At 38.5% G+C, this 18,648-nt stretch overlaps 1 long non-coding RNA gene across 1 annotated transcript; it reads right to left on the reverse strand.

The window, feature by feature from the left end:
• Window positions 1-1,281: 1,281 nt before the first annotated feature.
• On the reverse strand, window positions 1,282-17,166 carry LOC149078023 (uncharacterized). Its single transcript, XR_016193886.1, has 3 exons — window positions 15,539-17,166; window positions 6,363-6,471; window positions 1,282-1,930 (listed from the first exon to the last, which is right to left on the reverse strand). It is a non-coding gene; the product is annotated as an uncharacterized LOC149078023 (long non-coding RNA).
• Between the last annotated feature and the right edge of the window lie 1,482 nt (window positions 17,167-18,648).

Consider the following 18,648-nt stretch of genomic DNA (forward strand, 5'->3'; position numbering starts at 1 on the left):
TTACGTAATCAACCCCCCTTATGAAAATATAAGTTAGGATTCAGAGGGGCAGAGCTGATGACGAAATTTTGCTGAGGGAGGGGTCAAAAATTTGCTTACGTAATACTTGAACGGCCCCTAATAAAGAGCAATAAGCGATGCGCAAAAAATTCCAAAATACCACCCAATACAACCCCCAACATGAGGTACGAGTTACAATATGTAATAAAGCGCAATACACAATTCACAAAAAAATTCCACAACACGAGTTACAATACGCAATAAATCACGATCTAATGAGATACACCCACAACACGATTTCGAATACGTAATGAACCTAGACATCTAACAATACGTAATAAAGCGCATTACGCGATGCAAAAAATTCCATATATTGCCCAATTTGAGTTACAATATGTAATCAAGTGAACACGCAATGCACGAAAAACTCCACAATACTGTCCAATGAGATACACCTTCAACACGAGTTAAAATACGTAATGAACCACCCACGACATCTAACAATACGCAAATAAAGCAGAATATACGCGATGCAAAAACAAAAAAAATCCACATACCGCCCAACATGGGATACGAGTTCCAATACATAATGAACCAAGACATCTAACAATACGTAATAAAGAGCAATAAGCGATGCACAAACAAAAATTCCACAATATCGCCTAACATGCAATACGAGTATCAATAAATGATAAAGAACAATAGATGCAATGCACAAAAAATTCCAAAATACCGCCCAATACAACCCCCAACATGAGATATGAGTTACAATATGTAATAAAGCGCAATTCCCAAAAAATTCTACAATACGTAATAAATCCACGATCTAATGAGATACACCCACAACACGAGTTCAAATACGTAATGAACCTAGACTTCTAGCAATACGTAATAAAGCGCATTACGCGATGCAAAAAATTCCATATATTGCCCAATTTGAGTTGCAATATGTAATCAAGTGAACACGCGATGCACGAAAAACTCCACAATACCGTCCAATGAGATACACCTTCAACACGAATTAAAATACGTAATGAACCAATACATGTTGAACCAAGACATCTAACGGGCCACGACAAGCAAAATATTCAACTAGACGGCCAAAAAAAAGATGACCTTAAAAAATGGATATCAAATATAACAAAACTACAACCCAAAATATGAGAAATTATCACAAATTATAAAACTATGACACTAAAACCAAGTTATAAAAATTATTGACCCCCCCCCCCCCCACAGTGCGACACAATAAACAATTCAGTACGTAATTTTCACATTCAACATGAATCTTTTCCTATCGCAGGTAACATGATTCCACTGTATTAAGGAAAAACCTTAGTTAACATTCATTGTTCACAACAGGTATCATGTAATAAATGATTATATTCATTTCGGCCCAGTCAGCTCCTTCAAGGGAACGTCCCCCCACAGCATTAAAACGGAAACAGTTTTCCCTACTTCACTTTCCTAGAGTAATCCTATCGTTTACATTAAAGTCCTGTTTGGTATAGGTCTCACCAGTAAATTATAACTCAAAACAACACGAGACACAAAGAGCGACCAATGCCTCCGATTCTCTTGGCGGCTGGTCGGATTCTGCTTTATACTATACAATCACAAAAATATATAAACATCACAAATATTTACACGGCTGATGCAGTCACAAAATGCAAACATACCCAAAAGAAGGGTACTGAATTGTTCGATCACAAATTAATCTGGTGATGATAGCGGAAATAACGCGATCACACAATGTTCAAAACACGAGCGAGAAAATATGAATTTGATAACAGACACACAAAACAGTACCAGTTCGGTCCTAGAAAGCAGTTCCTAGAGATGTGGTGCGACCCTCAAAAAAGATATTCTGCATCCAAGTCTGCAAACCAAAGTTGGGGGTTGTCGTTTACTTGTCTTCTCCATCAAGCTCCTGATCAAGAAAAAGATGAAACAAGAATAAGAAACTATTAATATTACATATATACACTAGGGAGGGGGAGGGGACCCTGCCGCCTCTTTTGGTGGCCAACACCCCTTCTTTTCTCTTCACAACATATCTTGTTTATTTCGTCCCACTTCATCAGCATACTATGGAGAGGGATACGTGAAAGCACCAGCTTACTGAAAAAGCGAATTTTACAATAATAAAGCAACAAAAAACAAATGTGATTCATCAAGTAACCCCAGAAAACTTCCCCATGTGGTCCCCAGACTCCAATTCGCTGAATTTTAGTGGGGCCCCAGACTGGATTTAGCTCGGACTACTGCTGTGTTGCAAATTTTACAGTGTTAAACAACAAAAATCAATGAGATTCATCCATGGACACCCGAAATGAAATCTGTCAACTTTTTCATGGTGCCCTGACCTGGAGGCTTGTCAGACATCCCCTTATGAGGGGTCACGAAAATTTCATTTTTATCAATTTTACAACGAATAGAATCCAGGGCCAACATCCAGTAGCGGGTACCCAATATGCAGATTCTTAGTGGGGGAACCCAGACTGGACTTATCTCGGGCTTCACATGTTGCAAATTCTACAATGTTATACAACAGAAAAGAATGAGATTCATCCAGAGCCCCCAAAATGAAACTTGTAAACATGGGGGGGGGGGCCCGACTCAGAAGCTTGTCAGTCATTCCCTGTTGCGAGTGCCATGAAAAAATTTTATTTGTATTCATTTTACCAATGAATAAAAATCAGGGCCCCAACCAATTACCCAGGACACCAACTCGCATACTTTTAGCAGGGCCCCAGACTGGCTTTATCTCGGGCTACAGATGTTACAAATTTTACAATGTTAAACAAAAAAATCAAAGATTCATCCAGGGTTCCCCAAAATGGAACCTGTCAACTTTTCCATGGGGGCACCGACGTGGAGGCTTGTCGGACATCCCCCCCCCCTGTGAGAGGTCACGAAAATTTTTCGTTTTTATCAATTTGACAACGAATAAAATCGAAGGCCCCACATCCAGTAGCGGGGACCCAATACGCAGATTTTTAATGGGGACCCAGACTGAATCTATCTCGGGCTTCCGCTGTTGCAAATTCTACAATGTTAAACAACAGAAAAGAATGAGATTCATCCAGGGCCCCAAAATGAAATTGGGTCCCTGAAGCTTATCAATTATACCCCTGTGAGGGCCACGGCAAATGTTCATTTGTATATTAATTTATAAATGAATAAAATCGAGCCCCCCCCCCCCCAAATTTTATGGAGGAGACCCCCCACAGAACGGATTGGGCTTCCAAATGGGATATATATTTGGGCTCGCAAATTTTTCAACGTTAAAGCAGCAAAAAAACAATGAAATCCATCAAGGGCCCCCTTGATGGAAATGAAACCTTTTAACTTCCCCATGAAGATATATGTGCGATCGCCCCGGGTACCCCTACCCTGTGTGTTGGTAGCACTGGTGATATATGTATATTATACGTATACATACCTTTCTGCATGACCCCCACAATGGCAGAACGTTTCTTATCACTTTTTGATTTTTTTCATACTATAAATTAACCACAGAGGGGTCCGTGAAAAAGCTGGTTTGGGACTCGCCATCTATTCCAACCTAGGAGTCCTGCTATAGGATGCGGGAGCCTTTTGGTACATGCACATAACTTGGTCCTGATGGGTTAAATGGGTCATGATATATACAAGAGTTAAATGTAAACTTGACCCAAAATCGTAACCGATTTCCGTGACACAAAAATGTAACAGATTTTCGTTACACAAAAACGTCATCGACTACCGTTACATAAAATCGTCACTAATTTTCGTTGCTTTGAAACAGGCCCTTTTCGAGTTTGTAATTTTATATTACAGAAGATTGATTTTCTCTGTGTGCATGTGTACGTTCTCTATACAAATCTACAATTTTAGAACGATTGTCACCAAATTTTGCGTATATACCAAATGAGACCCGACTTAAACAATAGGCTACTTTAAAAGTTTGCCAGAGCAGGACAAATGCCCCAAATGGGCAAAAAAGAAAAACTTGAGCAACAATGGTTTCTGGGCATCAACATTCACTTTCGGAATGTTTACTTCAGTTACCGAAGTTCGCTAGCAATGACTTTCAGGCATGTATATGCCTTCACAATGGTTTGTCACTTCTTTAATGCTGCCAGTATAAGTATCAGCCACCTTGTTTGGTATTTTACCCGTTGTGGCGTTGTATTTGTATAATAGTTTATGCCTTTATAATGGTTTGTCACATTTCCAATCCTTTCAGTAATGAGGCTTTTTGAATAGATGACAGAAACATCATCAGCATCACTTTGAGGGTCAGGCAAAGGGTGACCCTCATAGAAATCAGTGTTAAAATTACCGATTTTACTGTAGAAATGCGGAAATTTAGTGGGATTTTCCGCCCCATCAATAATTTTAAAAATTGTATTGAATTCTTGGTTTTTTAAACATTAAGTTTCGTATATCTCTAAGTGAATTCAGAGAAAATTGAATATATGAAGTAATTAGCCGGACCTACTTTTGAGTTGGATATTCATGTAATAACATTAATTTTAACCGTTTAATTTTCATGCTTGAGAAGATATAAATAATGTCTCCGTATTGTCTTTTAATATTCAACTGCATAAATTCATATAGTTTAGATTGTTTTAAAATTAATTATGGGCCCGTAAAGTACACTCATGTCCATAAATTAAGGATAATTCAAATTCACACGGAAATCGAAATCTAAAGTAAAAATTTCACCTGTAGAATTATCACACATCTGCAAGAATGATATGCAAATTTCAGGAAGCCACCAGATCATACCGATAGTATGTCACAATGACGAGAGTGTAAGAGGGGGGGTATGTAAGGAATGGTGGCAAAGAAGTGAAATTGTTCACAAGAGTTCTGTAAGGCGCTCAGTGCCATAAGCAAATAGTTATGACACAGAGGACGCATGTGGATGATTTTTTACGTTTTAGAATTATCGGCCGCCTGGAATGTGGGCGTATTCAGATGGAAGTATCCGAGGAACTTGGAATTGCCCAAAGTGTCATCTCTAGGCTTTGGCAACGATTCCAAGATAACGGGAATGTCAGTAGACGTTACAGTACAGGTCACCCCCGAGTAACAAAGCCAAATGAAGACCGGTATTTGGCAGTAACTGCCAAAAGAAGCAGATGGAGCACAGCATCCGACCTGTCTCGTCAGCTATCTGCAGCCACGGGTACCACAGTTTCAAGGCAAACCGTGTACAGACGTTTGGGAGATATTGGTCTATATGCTCACAGGCCTGTCAGATGTGTTCCGCTCACGGCAACTCACTGTCGGCAGCGATTAGCCTGGAGTAGAGAACATGCAATGTGGACATCATCATAGTGGGCTTGTGTGATGTTTTCCGACGAGTCCAGGTTTAGCTTGCAGTCTGATTCACGTCGGACTTTCATATGGAGAACGCCAGGTACCCGTTACCACCAAGACAACATCATTGAACGGCACCGTTACAGTGGTGCAGATTTGCTAGTTTGGGGTGGAATTATACTGGGTTCCAGAACAGATCTGCATGTTTAAACCGGAACCATGAAAGCCCAAATTTATCGGGACATCATTCTGAAACAACATGTACGCTTGTTTAAAAGGTGCCATGGGCGCAGAATTTGTGTTTATGGATGACAACGCCCGTCCTCACCGAGCAAACATCGTAAACGAATGCCTTGAATCTGAGGATATAACCCGTATGGAATGGCCAGCATTCTCACCTGACTTGAATCCGATAGAGCATGTGTGGGACATGCTTGGCCGACGAGTTGCAGCCCGTCAACCACCTCCTACATGTGTACCGGAACTTCGGAAAGCATTGCTTGCTGAGTGGAGTGATCTTCCCCAATATCAGATCGATAATTTGATACTCAGCATGCCTAGGCGTTGTACGGACTGTATTTCATCGAATGGGAGACATACAATGTATTAACCATCATACCAACCATGTAATAGTAAGTTTTTGTAAAGGAGATATTTTTTACAATTGCTCCAGGGAGCAAAAATCATAGTTTTTATGAATGGTATCATACATACACCATCGTTTTTGTTCTTTATCTTTTGTTTAATAAATGGGCTTTATGAATAAGTAACGTTTGTTTTGTTTCTGAACCTTTATTTGCTGGAGCTGGCGTTATCCTTAATTTATGGACGTGAGTGTACATCGAAGAAGTTCCACAGCTTTAACTACACATTTTTTGGAGCAGAAACAGGCAGATACATAACTTGAAGTTTGGGGGGGGGGGAAATCAAAATACCTAGAGCGCCCATCAAAAAAGGATAAAAAAATACAGGGTGTTTTAAAAAGAATCACCCAATTTGAAATGTTTATATTATGAAAAATATTGAACACTTTATAATACCCGGCTTACTTGGGTTTTCTTCAATGAGAATTTTTGGATCACGTGATGTCTCCCTCTTTCTTTGCGGGACGTGCAAACCATGTCACCAAGTTAACCAATATGGCATCTTTCAGCATGACTAATGAAAGAAATAAATCCAGATTTAAAAAACGTAGAAATAAATATACAGGGTGTTTCAAACAGAATCATCCGATTTAAAAAAATCATAACTATTGAGCTTTTAATCCGTTTTGATCGAATAATGTGTATAGGTAGAAAAAGAGGGAGACTTTTTTCTCTCTCTCGAGTTTCATGCAGTTGTCAACAGGTAGCACTAACACTCTTCCTCGCCGCCACCTCAGTGTTTGTCAAGATTGGCTTTACCCACAGTTAGAAACCGATTCGGATGACTTCATTTTCGAACAGGATAGGGAGCCACTCCACTGGAGCTTAGAGGTTCGAGAATTTTTGAATAATCACATTCCTAAATGATGGATCAGCCGTACGGGACCCGACGAGATTTAGTTAAACATCACTGGCCTCCAAAATCACGGGACCTCACAGTGTACGATTCCTTCTTGTGGGGGTTTATAAAAAAATATATGTTTATGTGCCTCCCCTCCCAGCTACATTAGCAGAACTGAAGATATACATAACATCAGCTGTGGAAGCAGTGGATGCAAACATGCTCGCAAAAGTTTGGGACGTATTTCACTACTGTATATGCTGTGCATCCCAAGGTGGACATAGGAAGAGTGTTAGCGCTAGCTGTCGACAACTGCGTGAAACTCGAGATTTCCCTCTCTCTATTTATACATTATTCGATCAAAACAGATTGAAAGCTCAATAGTTACGATTTTTTTTGAATCGGATGATTCTGTTTGAAACACCCTGTATATTCATTTCTACGTTTCTTTAAATCTAGATTTGTTTCTTTTATGAGTCACGCAGAAAGGTGCTATACTGCTTACCTTAGACACGGTTTGTATGTCCTTCAAAGAAAGAGGGAGATATGACGTGATCCGAAACGCCTCATTGGAGAAAACTCGGGCAGGATCGGGTATTATAGCTAGTCTACTATAATCAGGGGTAAATCATACGTCCCAGATTTAACAAGAAGGCAACTGTTTGAAGAGCCTGATCCCGCATAAGAGAAAACATGCACTTGCAATGGAGGGGGACTTTCCAACTGCACCCTCCCACCTATGCCAACAATTTTTTCATTAAACGAAGAGGCGGGCGATCACCCCATTTCTGCCTTGAGCAATTGAGTGGTGAGTAAGTGAGCAGACCAGACCAGAATGAGATTTATCTTCGGGGGGAGCTGAAGGGAAAGACGAGAGGGTGATTGTGTATTTGTGTGTGAGTGTATAAGAGGGGAAAATTTAAAAAGTCAACTTCGGTAAAATGGTCACTGGTCATTTAAATTTGATTAAATTTAAATTCAATTATCATTTAAATTCAAAATCGAAACCAGTGGTTGAACAAGTGAGTAAATGAGTCATTGAGGAGCAAGAGAGCAAATGAGCCATTAAGAGAGAGTTTTATTCACTCACTAGGTCGTTCACTCACTCAATCAATATATCACTCATATTGATTGAGCGGGTAATAGGGTGATTGCATACCCCTATATTCACCCACGCTTCCTACTCTTTGAAGTCTGCAATTTGTCAGGAGCGTCATGACGAGCTGGCGATATTAATTTGTGCTTTGTGATGCTTTAAAGTGGTTTTTATACTATTCTGGGGAAGCGCTGATCATTGTTAGCTAGGGCCACATCAAACGCATTTCTGAAGATACTGTATGTAAGAGAGTGCCTTTTAAATCACTTCCACATATTGAACTCGCGACACCTCTATACATCCTTTGGTACTTCAGGCGAGTATCTTATCGACCCGGGCTACCGCGCCCTTTTAATTTTTGTTGTATTAATTTTCTATAAGAGTTGTAAGAATTTTAATCATCTTGAAAGTTATTTTGAAGGTAAGTAATTTATTTCTGTTTTCCTCAGTCCTCGACGTTAATCTTAAATAAGAATTAAACAAAATCTATAGATTTTTGCTGCTTATAATCTGCAGATTCAAACTTCACTCGTTTGAGGAAAAAAGGCACCATTTATAGTTCACAGCGGTATATAACCCACATCAGAAAATTTCATTTATCAATATAAAATCGCTCTCAAAAGAGGAGGTGGGCAGGGGGGGGGGGTATTTAACATGGTTTTGTAGAGAAAATGTCAATTTTTGTACTGGCATCTACCCCACCTATAAATATTTAAAAAAATATATGTTTTTGTAATTAAATTTTTAACGTAATTATGACTAATGAAACCTCCCAGAAAAAAAAAAAAGTTGTAGATAAGATTCAGTGGTTTATCCACACTATAAAGCTGCTTCGAAGTTAAAACTCATCATGCAGCTTCAGGGGCGTAGCCAGAAATTTCGTTCGGGGGGGGGGGGGGACCAAAGTGACAGAACAATGGATTTGGCCATCTTTTTCCCTTTTTCGGTCATTTTCTCACATTTCGGGGGGGGGGACCAGACCCCCGAGTCCCCCCCCCCCCCCCGCTACGCCCTTGTGCAGCTTTGATCCACTAAGAAATTCATATGCAAATACAAGGCCACAACAGGCAAAATGCCCAACGAGGTGGCTGAGAAAAAGATGCCCATAACAAGTATGGATGTCACATATTACTAAAATACAGCAACCCAATTAAAAATGCAATCACAAAAATTATAAATATATATACACACATGATAGAATATTATACAACGCCCATAAAGAATACTTATGGTTGTCTTATTCCAAGTATGAATAGCTTCTCTATTTACCCCAACATGTTTATCGTATGTCTTTTTAAACGTGTCAATTGTGTTAGAATTTACTATCTCCTGGGGTAAGCTATTCCATTTATTAACAACCCTATTAGAGAAAAATTCCCTGCAACACCATAACCTAGAATTGTCCCTTACCAATCGATCCGAAGTTTTGTTTTTATTTTAACGTAACTTTTTTTAAACGTATAATCCACAAACTATACGCAGAAGAATAAGGTAGGTTAATTGCGACTTCCATGGAAATAAAGTAGTGTACCTCACATGTCCAAAACAAAGAGGGGGCAGCGGCAAATCCATTTCAAATAAGAGAAATTTCAGATATGTATCTCAGTATATTTGAAATGAGGAAGCTGAAGAAATATAGAATTAAATGTATGTTACGGCAAATGTGTTGAATCGGTAAAGTATATCTGTGATGCATAATCACCAACTGTCTCAGTAAGTTTGATAAATTTCGCGACATTTATCACTTTTACCAGTGTACCATACGAATTTACTAGGTAGGGTCTCAGATAAACCACTTGGTCGGGGGCCCCATGATGCTCTTAAGACGGCTCTGCCCCTTCTCCAGGGCTGTAGCATGCTTTCAGCAGTCTACAGCCCGGGTGTCAGTCTTTTCTTGGAGTCTCCTTGAGATAGTTATGCTCAGAAAAAGGAGTTACAAGCACCCCCCTCCCCAAACTTGGCTTGGGGCACCGCCCAAGTTGCCTCGGAATAGTTATGGGCCTACCCAAGTTGCAGGGCTCTGTGCTTCAGCTGGTGTTTGCCTGTCCCTTTTGTTTCTTAGTACTGGGTCTGAAAGGGATAATTTCAAATGAAGTTCATGAGTTTTATAAATATGAAAAAAATCATACAGAAATATCACTTTAATTTAACCACTCTTATCTGTTTAGCCCGTACGTGATGCGTGCACTACACGAATTTTACCATAAAATTCAATTAAAATAAGTGTGAAGAAAATAGATCCTTTGTGATGAGTACCCTGCATAAATGTTTTGCTTTTTTAATGTTTTGAAATCTGTTATTTAAATCAAACAAGTTAGGTTTTTATTCTTGTTTACAAGCTAAATAGCAGTAATCCCATTCTAGGAGGAAAGCTTTCTGGATTTCTTCGTCCCTTCATATCCAACCAAGAGGTGGGGGGGGGGAACGATCACCACACCAAGAGTCTGATAATATGGTAGAATAAATCTGCCCCGTTTTTACAGGACAAATAATGACTAACAAAAATTGCCTCCTTCGACATATCACTCTGGATTCCCGCCTGGGGACCTGACTACTGTTTTTGCACCGGGTGCCACTAGATCTACGACCGGCTCTGGGCGAGGGCAACTGTACCAGGTGGCAATTTTCAGAAACAAAGACAACCATCATACAATTGTTGAATTTTAAAGTTGAGGGTAGTGGCAAAATCACAGGGATGCCGGAAGTCAAAAATGATTAGTGTTGCTCAAAGTATGAGTCACTTCTCTGTACAGGCCACGATATTTACACATATTTTCCACTGACCATACATCCTTTTTTGAAATAGAGTGTCCCGTTTTTTTATTTCGAATCTATTTGATTTCAGCGATAACCCGTTCTTCAACCTACTTTTGCAGTAGTGGTAAGATTTTTACCACAGTAAAATGTAACAAACCTATGCAGAAGGGGGTATAGGGGTACCATGTCTGCCCCAAGACCAGTGCCGTCTTAACGCATAGGCCCACCCGGGCACCTCACAAAAATGAGACCCAGTTAAAATTTGAGAATTCGACAGGTGGGATCTCAGAAAAATTACTTGGCCAGGGGCCCATGACGCTCTAAAGACAGCCCTGCCCAAGACAATCAAAAATTAAATTTTTTTTCAATAAATTAAAATATTGAAAGAAAATACCTTTATATATGCTATATTTTTCAATTTGTTAATTTAAAATGTCTCTGGGACAGATACCCTGTGCCCAGAGCCGTCTTAAGAGCATCATGGGCCCCCGGATGAAGTGATTTTTCTGAGGCCCTACCAAAAAAATTTTCGAAAATTTCAACCATATCTCATTTTTGTGAGGCTCTTTCTCCTGAGGTTCCCAGGTAGCACCCAGGCGGGCCCATGCCTTAAGATGGCACTGCCTGTGCCCCCTCATAATATTCACATAAAACTGAAATTCTATTAAAAACCGATAAAGTGGTGGAAAATCGGTTTTAATCATCAATCAAAAAAAAATTATGGTTTTGATCATCAGTTCTTTAAAACCATGCTAGCAGGGCCATCTTAAGAGCACCATGGTCCCCCCGGGCCAAGTGGTTTTTCTGAGGATCTACCAGGTAAATTACAGAAAATTTCAACCAAATCTCATTTTTGTGAGGCCCCTCTTCTCTCGAGGTGCCCAAGTAGGCCCATGCATTAAGACGGCACTGCATGCTAATGCGTATTTTGAAATCATATAATTCTATCGTATGTATTTTAGATTTTTTGGATTTGATTGGATTTTTGATGATTTAGTTGGATTCGCGTTTCAAGTTCTCCGATAATTTAAATTGACAACCATCACCACACAGTAATGTTGCTGGTCATTTGACTATAGTGTTTCAGAATATTGGGGGAGCTTACATTGAAAACAGAAAGTACAAATGCATAATGCAGGGGTTCTCAAACTGTGTCACGGCACCCTGCAAAGGTTTTTGAGGAGACTCTTTGTTAAACTGCTCTGTGGGGAGCCAGGGATAAGCATTGATTAGAGAAAAAGGTGCTGCGGATGGGAAAGTTTGAGAATCCCTGACATATATAAGTGTATAAGATGCCCCACACATCCTCCAACGCTGCCTGCGCTAGGATCTCGATAGGCCCCCAGGCCAAGTGATTTTTCTGAGGCCCTATTAGGTAAATTATCAAAAGTTTCAACCAGATCTAATTTGTGTGAGACTCCGAGCCATGCCGGGGTGGGCCCATTCTTTTTGACAACACTCCAGTCCTTACCTAAGGGGCCTGGTGCGTCTCAACAGTTTTAGACACGAAAAATATTTGCCCGATTTTATATATTTGGTGGGGGGGGGGGGAGAAGGAATCGGCATCCATTATTTCAAAATATACAAGAATGCTGTGAAATATCCATACAGAAAATGTTAAATACACAATTCAATAAATTAACACAAAAACTGGCAAAAATTCACCACTGAGAGTAATTTTAAACTAATGAGAAAAAAAAAATCCTAAAACTGATGAAAATTTTGGACTTGAATCAAAAATAATTCCAGCACTAATCAAAATTCCGAATTTACGGGGGGAGGGGAATTTAAGAATTGTTGAAACTTCAGAATTAATGCAAGAAGTAATTTCAGAATTCATGAAAGCCTCCAATAGTTTACCGTGAGTACGGGGGACCCCCCACAAAGCATGGTGCGACAGCTCCTGTCGCACACTCCTAAAAGCGGCTCACTTGCACGGCGGAAATCACTTTTTCTCATTTCTCTTTGACAGCCTCACCCATTTTCTCCACTGAGGGCAAAGCAAGAATTGGGGAACGGGGGAGGGGGTGAGACTAAGGTTGAGAGGTGCTTGGCTAGTCAGTGAATATCTGTTGTTTAAATTTTGTTGGCTGGGCAATGCCCTCACATCCCGTAGGCTGGGGTTCCTGGCGGGTCCAAGTAGGAGGTGGATTTAAGGACGGACACACAAGGCGCACACCCTAGGCCACATAAAACCCAAACATTACACTTTTTTCTAATTTAAGGGGTCTAGTATTTACTTTTTTGCCGCATCTGCCCCCCCCCTCCCCCAAGCAAAACTTTTCACGGGCTCTTCTGTAGTTAATTTACAGCTTAAAAAACCCCAAAAAATTATGGTAATTGTTCCAGGTAAGTTCTCATGTCAGCTCTTCCCTTGTGGGTCAAATACCGAATTTGGAAATTGGTTAATGATGTCTGCACAACAACTTTACAGAATTTAAGAGAAGAGTTGAACTACTCCAAATTATTGGCAACATTCCCAGTTTATATGACAGCGGATGGTTTTTCTACATATCTATTCAAGGAACAGCCAGGCTGTATACTAACTGTATGCTATCAGCGGCTCTCTTTTCGCTGAGTAGTAAAAAGACCGACAGCTAAAATATTGTTAATTGAACGCATGTGTTGAATGGATCTACAAAATGATTTTTTCCTCTCCCTATAGAAACATTTGGTTCCGAGGAAAAAATAAAAGCTACCGTTTGCAATTCCTATTTCCTGTGGTGCCCGCAGGCATCGGTGCCGGCTTTGATTTTGAACAACACAATGCAAATCACACGGGTATATGAATACTTTCTTGTATTGACGACATTTGGTTAATGGTGTTATTTTTTAAGCAAAATTCTGTTTTGTCAACCCTAGGGGATAATGAGCAAGCCGGACGTCTGGAAAAGTGTGCAGACTTCTCAAACATGAATTAATTGGTAACTTATGGCCCGAAATAGGGCTAGGCATCACCTTAAAATGCTGATTCTGGTTCTATGAATTCATGGGTTCTTTGTGGGTGGGGGGGGGATGGTGGCTTTTTACCGTTGGCAGTACAGAAAGTAATGAAAAAAAACAAAAACATGCAAATTAAAATATAGTGATTTAGCTAAAATACTTTTTTTCAATTACTTAAAAAAATTTCCTTCACTTTTCCATTGTACAACATGATGTATAATTTGTGTATGTCCAGAAAAGAGATGCGCGAGACATTTTTGTCTCAATTTTCATGGTGCATGCAATCAATGTTTGATCTCGTTTATCGAATCATTTTTTCTTTCATGCACAAGAATCATTGTTGAGATTTGTCTTCTGTAAATATAGAATGCTGAAATGATTATTCACATGTGTTCTGGAAGTAGTAGCGCAAGGGGGTTTCCTGGTGTTTTCGACGTGAACTTCATGGTCATTGGCGTACGCGGGGAGGGGGGGTTCTAACCCCCCCCCCCTCGAGCCAAAATTGTGTGTTTATTTTTCAGGAAAAAACTTAAACCCCCCCAGAAGGGAAAAAGATCCGAATTCCCCCCCCCCCTTCTCAAGAAAATTTTACGTATGCCTATGTTCATGGTGATAATCAAAACGTTGTGTATCTTTTCTTTTTTTATACACACACACACATATATATATAGGAGTTGACATCATTGTGACCGTACCCCCCCCCCCAGACTACGGCGAGCTTGAGATATTGATTTGTGCACCTATTTATGCTTTGAAGAAGTTACGGGAAACGTTTATAAGGAAAAATATCTATTAATCTAACTTGAAGAGCCGCTGAAGAATCATGAATCGAGCAAGGGAGCACTGGTCGACAAAAGTGTGACCCATTGGTATAGGGAAAAGTGTTCCACTGAGAGATGGATTAACTTTACAAAATATCTGGGCTTGTCAATGCTAAAATAAGAAGGTGAAATCTTGCCAATGCCACTCAAAGGGTTTAGATTCGTCTGAAATCAGCAATGAAACGTACTGTCTCAAGTCTATTGCTGTGACTACCGTTGTGGTATTCAGATTCTATGATTCTCATTTTATTCTCATGCTTAATGGATATACAGGGTGTATGGGAAAGTCCCTTGGACGTGAAATGACTAGCAAACAAAAAGGAGCTACAGCTATGCAACCCCTCACAAGGAAAGGGAATTTCTTCAAAAATTTTAATTTAAAAAAAAAGCTCTTTCAGTGCAATATTTGAGCTATGTTCAAATGGTGATTGATATTGCTGAGCAGTACCATTCAAATGATTGGTATTGCTTTAGCAACATGAGCAAATATGTTCTGGCGTCCCTGCAAAATCATGTTTGCCCTGGGTGGCAAAAGTCCTAGTTACGAGAAAGCAAAAATCCCAAGTCCCTGCTTTTTTAGCATTACCGCATAAAATCTAAGAATTTTCAGAATAAGTGCGTATTTTTTAAGGTTTATTGAAGCTCACTTCTTTTTATAGTTTTTCAAAATAATATTGCTCATAATATTTTCTTAACATTGTTTTTTCCCCTGCAGGTGGGATTTAATGAATTAGTGATTTTTGCAGCATTTCGTAAACAATCATTTTAATCTCACCTGCGGGGAAAAAATAACTAATATTAAGTAAATATTATGAGCAATACTACTTTGAAAAATTATTTTAAAAAAACTGATTGAGCTTCAATAAGCATTCAAAAATATGCACTTACTCTGAAAATTCTTTAATTTGATGCATTTATATGCATCAATGCTAAAAAAGGCCAAAATATGCAAATGCATATAATCCTGGCTCTACTCATAACTAAGAAAAAGAAATCACAGAATTCCAAGACATTTTTTCAAAACTACAAAGAGCCAGAGAGAAGAGCAAAAAAAAAAAAAGAAAAAAAAATATTAAGCATTATTCATATTAAAAATATGATATCAGATTTTACTAATACTTACCCAGCCATTGCAAATATCCTAATAATGGAAACCACAGTGATGAATACTTCCACTTTGTGATGAAATATCTTCAACCCTCATGAATAACAGATGAGAACTTGCATACCAAAATTTTTCATCAGCAACTCATTGGTATTTGGCAAATGTAAAAGAAAACAAACAATGAGACATGACACCAACAAAAAACATAGAAAGATGAAAAGAAAGCGTTTATCCACCTCCTTCATACAACAGGGAGGCAGCACAACACAAAAAACACAAATCACAAGACAAGGACAACACATTCATCCATCCCTTTCACACAACACAAGACATCACAACACAAAAAACACAAATCACAAGACAAGGACAACACACTCATCCATCCTTTTCACACAACACAAAAAACACAAATCACAAGACAAGGACAACACATTCATTCATCCATCCCTTTCACACAACACAAGACATCACAACACAAAAAACACAAATCACAAGACAAGGACAACACACTCATCCATCCTTTTCACACAACACAAGACATCACAACACAAAAAACACAAATCACAAGACAAGGACAACACATTCATCCATCCCTTTCACACAAGAAATCACAACACAAAAAACACAAATCACAAGACAAGGACAACACATTCATCCATCCCTTTCACACAACACAAGACATCACAACACAAAAAACACAAATCACAAGACAAGGACAACACACTCATCCATCCCTTTCACACAACACAAGACATCACAACACAAAAAACACAAATCACAAGACAAGGACAACACATTCATCCATCCCTTTCACACAACACGAGACAACACAAAAAACACAAATCACAAGACAAGGACAACACATTCATCCATCCCTTTCACACAAGAAATCACAACACAAAAAACACAAATCACAAGACAAGGACAACACATTTATCCATCCCTTTCACACAACACAAGACATCACAACACAAAAAACACAAATCACAAGACAAGGACAACACATTCATCCATCCCTTTCACACAACACAAGACATCACAACACAAAAAACAAATCACAAGACAAGGACAACACATTCATCCATCCCTTTCGCACAACACGAGACAACACAAAAAACACAAATCACAAGACAAGGACAACACATTCATCCATCCCTTTCACACAAGAAATCACAACACAAAAAACACAAATCACAAGACAAGGACAACACATTCATCCATCCCTTTCACACAACACAAAAAACACAAATCACAAGACAAGGACAACACATTCATCCATCACTTTCACACAACACGAGACATCACAACACAAAAAACAAATCACAAGACAAGGACAACACATTCATCCATCCCTTTCACACAACACAAGACATCACAACACAAAAAACACAAATCACAAGACAAGGACAACACACTCATCCATCCCTTTCATACAACACAAGACATCAACACAAAAAACACAAATCAGAAGACAACACACACATCCATCTCTTTCACATATGACTGTACAAAAAACACAAATCACAAAACTAAGATAATGCAGACATGTATTCCTTTCACAAAACATGAGACATGATAACACAAGATCATAGATTCAGTATATAGCACATACATACCGAGATGATAATTGTAATGAGATATCATCCCCTCTCGTCTTTTGGATGACAATTCGCAGCTGGTTTGTGGATTCGAAAAACTTGAAAATAAAATATGTTATGTTAACAGAAAATAACTAAATACATGCAATCACATCTCAATAACGTTATGGTCATTTGATGCATAGGAAGACAAATTAGACTGGGGTAACTATGGTATATATACACAACTGATTTTCTCTGCAGTTTTTCTCTTTCCATAACTTTGTTCTAGGTCTTGTCAGCTCATGCTTCAAAGGATTGAAAATGGTATCAAGCGCTCATTACGTTTCTGAAAATCCTATGTCACAATAGATGAGGGTCTTCTCGGCTAGCGCCTCAATGCATATGAGTGTCGTTTGTTTGAAAAAGGATTTGAAAAAATTTCTCTTGAAGTTAGTAAGCACTAGGTCTATTGTGTGTGTTCAAGTGCTTACGTAAGGGTTTTTTTTTCTGGATATGTAATGTATAATGGATTTTTCTTGGACCTCTTAGCCTTGACATTCAGTACAACTTAAAGTAGTATTTTCCTCAAATTTCTGTACACAATCCGCATGTTAGAAATGTACAGTACTTTGGTATCTACACGATTTTTATTTGTTCACTACTGTTAGGAAAAATAAAGGAATGTGTTTACAGAACGGAAGATAAAGTGCAGATAACTATATTATAACAATAAATATAGTGAAACTCCTTTAAGACTACCATTTGTGCATTAAGCAAAAAAATGGCCGTCTGCTGAGGTGACCACCAAATAGAGGTTGTATAAATAAACACATTTCAGGGAATGCGTCAAAATAATGCTTTTCAATATCACAAAAAATCTTATGCTCGATTCATTTGCAATGCCCAAAAAACATACATGTACAATGAAACATTGATATAACTAACAATACCACTACAACAGTATATTTTTTTCAAATCTTGTTTGGAATAGCCTATAGTCTGTTATGTTAAACTTCTCTCAATATAACAATATACTTGACTATAATAAACTCTTGGATAACAATATTTTTACGAGGATTTTAAAACCACTACATTTAATATTTTTATCTATTTTTTGTTCGAAATATCTCCCCTTAGTATATATTTTTACTCATTTCACATATCCCAGTTCTTCAGAAGGCGTCTAATAATAGACGAGGACAACACATGGTAATAAGCATCACCTAATCACCGAAAAAACAGTATCATTACTTTTTTGTGTGATACACCAAAGTATAATGCAATAAACCCCTTTATAGAGGCAATAAATCTAATTGAATTTGTTTTATCAGCTAATCAATTAAAATATTTAATAGTGAATAAATACCTAAAATATTTTTTTTTTTTTTTTTGGTGACACTAAGAACATCAACTTAGAAAAGTTTCTAATAGCAGAATAAATTTGATGGCACATGATAAAAATGTTGCCTCTTGATATATAAATATAACACAATATCATTCCTCTATAAAGATATTTTTTCTTGATCCCCAGTACCATTATGTATATTG

Source organism: Pholcus phalangioides, unplaced genomic scaffold (genome assembly GCF_987345545.1).
Source record: "Pholcus phalangioides strain wild (caught in Gottingen) unplaced genomic scaffold, Ppha-v1.0 ptg000014l_1, whole genome shotgun sequence".
NCBI classification, from domain to species: Eukaryota; Metazoa; Arthropoda; class Arachnida; order Araneae; family Pholcidae; genus Pholcus; species Pholcus phalangioides.